This window comes from Dermacentor silvarum, chromosome 6, assembly GCF_013339745.2.
Source record: "Dermacentor silvarum isolate Dsil-2018 chromosome 6, BIME_Dsil_1.4, whole genome shotgun sequence".
NCBI classification, from domain to species: domain Eukaryota; kingdom Metazoa; phylum Arthropoda; class Arachnida; order Ixodida; family Ixodidae; genus Dermacentor; species Dermacentor silvarum.
Genome location: NC_051159.1, coordinates 62,866,136 through 62,870,291, shown reverse-complemented (window position 1 = coordinate 62,870,291; position 4,156 = coordinate 62,866,136). Strand labels below are relative to the sequence as shown.

Below are 4,156 nucleotides of genomic sequence, written 5' to 3'. Positions count from 1 at the left end.
TGCTCACATCGACTTCTTTTGCACATAGTTTGCAACTCATGGTTGGATACGGCAGAGTTTGGATGAAATATTAAGGTCATGTCCTCAAAGAGCTCCGAAGGCTTAATTTGTTTAATCTCGGAGGCCATAACAGGGAGCACCAGATCACTTACGGGTTATGGGACGCTTTAAGGGGAGATTCCGGAATAATTTCAAGCCCATGAGGCTCTTTATGGCTCATTCACACCGGCGACTGACAGTGGTCGCGCGACCAGTCGCAAATGGTCGCAAATGGTCGCTTTTCTCGAAAAGCGACCATTTTGGGCCAGTCGCTCGATTTTTCAGTCGCGCGACCGTGGTCGCAAAGCTACTAAACCAATCAGCGCCGCGCCGAAAGCGATGTGTGTCGTCGTCCACGCCAAATGCAATGTCCGCGTCACGACATGCAGGCTACAGGCCGGTAATTGGTGTCTTGTCTTGTGATTCTGGGACGCAGCAGTTGCAACAACGTGTCGAATGTACGCGGTCGCATTCGCTGGAAGCTAAACAGCAGGAAAAGAAAGCACAACACAAACCCTTTTTCCAGATGCCGTTCGTTGGATGAGCACGCCACCCAAAGGCGAACAGCGGGTGAACAGCTTCGCTTTAATATTATGCACCGAGTAACACACAATGCCAACTAGAAATTACAACTTGCTCTCGATAATACTCGTTGTCATGCGCACAAAGTTCGGGCAGGAGGCGGCTAGCGTGGCCGGTCACTTCACGCGAGCGGAGGCACCCCACGAAACACACAAGCAGCTATTTGATGTCTAAAAGATGTCTTGAACGGATAATCCAAAAAGTCTAATAGCTGCCCTGGTCAAGACATTTTCTAGCTGTGGACGTCTACAGGTACTTCAGTAAGCCCTGCTAACGTTACGCTAAAAAGTTGGCTAATAAACATCTCGACCAAGAACAACTTCAAGAATTTTTATTAGACGTTCCCAGAATTCTGTTATAAATTACAACAGAATTCTGGGGACGTCTAACAAAAACTCTTAAGCTTGCATATTGTTTCCGAAGTCATAAGCTATAATGGCTTCAGAAACAATATGCAGGCTTTTATAGCTGTCCTTAAAGCAGCATTTATGGATTGTCATTCTACTGCGACGTGGTAAGTGAAAATTAATGGCCGCTTCTTCAGCATATGCCATGCATCCGTATGCTAGCTTCATAGTACACATGTTACTATATAGAACTGAAAATTAAATTGAAGCATTACATTATATTATTTATAATAACTTGCATAAAATTGTTTAACATACACCAAATGTGCAATATACATCCAAAGCAAATGAACATAACATGCAGAAAAAAAATTACCTGACCTTGTGAGAAAGCGGCTTTATTGACTAATAAATTAAAGGACATGCAGAATTATTTTACAAATTTTTTTTAATACAGTAGAAAAGGTGACCACATAAGACGCAGCTGCAGTAACCACAGCAATCCAGGTCCCTTCCCTCTTGGATACCGCTGGCTGCCCACAGAAGTTTGCTCTGTAATACAACAGTGAAGAAAAAAAGTGAGTAAGCCACACTTGATTTACAATAAAGATGTGCGATTGGGTATTTCAAATAGCACCATATGTGCCATTGTTTTGCCTCGGTCCCATTTACTTTATAAATTTGAGCAATACTTTTAATATCTTAGGCTGTACGATGACGTTCAGAATTATGTTGCAGATATGATATGAAAAAGCTACTGTAGAGTGAAATTAAACTGGCAAATGGTTTGATCCACACACGACTTGCAGTAGGTCATTAGCAGTTAGATGGTTTACAAACGAATCTCTTACAAGAGTTTGCTACTTTTATTTAAGTAGTGGTGTTGGTGGGTTGTAGCAACATGTGGGCTTAGCCTGACAATCAAGGCTCGCAACTGCTCCTTCCGAGTGTCTCTTGCAATATCCCTGCGGTATTGTACCACATGTCAATAAAACCATTCTCTTCCTAAAGGGACCCTAATTAACACTTAACTAATCATAGAATGAGCTCACTATTAAAGGAAGTCGCCTCACGAATCTCATGCCGCAAATAGTTTTCCAATCCTTCAACTATAAGTGAAGTTACCACACCAATACAAGACTATTTTCCTGCCTGCTAGCGTGCTGGAAGCTACACAGAGGAGAAGCCAAGAGAGCAAAGCCCCGGTATATTACGCAATGCAGCACGCTGCTGCCATCTTAAAGGCCACACGCAGCTAGAATTTCTGTAATAATTCAACCAATTATGTGAAACTCCAGCTTTACCTCCCAGATCACAAAAGAACGTTCTGCTACATACAGTGCATGCAAATATATTTGAGTCTAAACTTCGCGCCAGCACGGGCCCACGTACCAAAACAAAAGTGGCGTGCAAGTTGTAGCAGGTAAACGTATACGTACCGTAAGGAACTGCACCGTATCTGAAGGCGCTGGTCAAGGCTTGAACGTGAGCAAAAGACTTGGGAAGAGAAGCTTCATAAGCACTGGCGAGCGAACGCTTGCGAGCATGAGTACGGCCCCTTTGAATCGCTCGCGGTAACTTCAGCGCGTCCCCATGGCGCCCCTGTGGTGCGGTCCAAGAGCAGATAGCAGTTCGCTCAAACAGAGCGCACGTTCAAGGTAGATATACCTTGGCACGTTTGCGACTGCGCGCAGCCAGATCTGTTGGTGACGATAGCTGGTATCGCAATTCCGGCTTCTTCACCGCTTGTTCACGCAAAGGGAAAGGAAGGCACGGCTCTGATAAACACGCTGAACGGGCGCGCACGTGTGCGCCCGGCCGTTTTCTTTTTTCTGAACTTTGACTGTCGTGACAGACTCATCGAGTGAAAAAATCGGAAAGGAATCAAATAACCCCGCAGGCTTTTTCTACTTGTTCGCCCAAAGGGGGAAAGCAGCGAAAGGCTTTGTAATGCGACGTTAACGGATTGAATATGGCTTGTTAAAGTCGCACGGCATGTAACGCTGCGCGTCGGGCACGCGCATTTAAAATCTTTTTCACTTTCACGCGCACGCCCAAGCTTGTCGCACATTTTCCAACAAAAACATCTAAAAAAGTTCTTGAGTTATACGTTCTCAAGACGTTCACCAAAGTATACTCCGGTGACGCCAGAGGTAGGCTGTTACCACAGCTGAAACACAATAGCATATTTGATTAACCGTACTTCCTGCTACATAATGTTTCCAAGAACATCTGTTTTCGCAACTCAAATGAACTGCAGGGGGCGCTGCGAAAACTGGCCGCGTCTGGCTACACTGTGCAACATGGCGGTTATACGGAGATCCCCGCGTTACATTGTACTAGTACACTGTACCCGCGTCGCCGAAACCGCTGTGTTTGATGTACAGTACACTGTAGTTTGATGATTTTCGTGCAGTGTGAGGCCGGTTTGCGCTGTTTTGCGGAAGGTAAGCGAGTAGCTTACGCTGACCAAATCATTTTAGCCGATCTGAGAGAGGCACAGTGGGTAATGAGGCTGAAGTGGTCGCACGGTGTGTGCAAACATCTTGCCTGACAGCGGACCCGCGCAAGATTCTGATGAAAATCACCAATGTATTCTTGAACCCATTGGTCGTGGAACCGAATTACTCGTGCACTGTTGGATGGTCGGAAAAGTACAAGCACGTTTCTGCTGCTTTGAGTCACTGTTAAGGCACGGATAGATAGTCCGGCGTTTCGAGCGTGCGAGACAGCGGCCGGCGAAGTTGGATACGTCACGCTGGCCTCGCCAGGATTGCCGAAATCTTACAAGCTGCTCAGTTTGGCACGTTTAACATGGGCCGCAGCAGCGCACCGACTTGCTCGATCAGCTGTTGCCGCTGTACATGCGGATAAATGCGCAGCTGGCGCGAACTTTCTCATTGTTGTTGCCTTAACACATTTTCGTTCGGCGAAGGCGCAAACTCTGCACGCTCTTTTCAGTCCAGAGAGCAAGCGAACCTAAAATCAAGCTTTGCACTTTATCGCGAGCATGCACTACGAATCTGTGGCGAAACTTTCTCGCTACTTTTGCGTTCCTGTTATCTATTTTACATTCAAGATTTGCGCAACGTGACTGTTGTTTCGCTTAGCTGTAGTCATTCCAGTAGTTGGCGCATTGTTTCTCTCGTAGAGAACAATACGATAAATAAGAAACCGAAAGATCTGCT

The 4,156-nt window shown here is 45.9% G+C and overlaps 1 protein-coding gene across 1 annotated transcript in view; it reads left to right on the top strand.

The window, feature by feature from the left end:
* Window positions 1–4,156, top strand: part of LOC119455526 (uncharacterized) — a 582,670-nt gene that overhangs the window by 371,033 nt on the left and 207,481 nt on the right. The gene's annotated exons all lie outside the window — the stretch shown is intronic.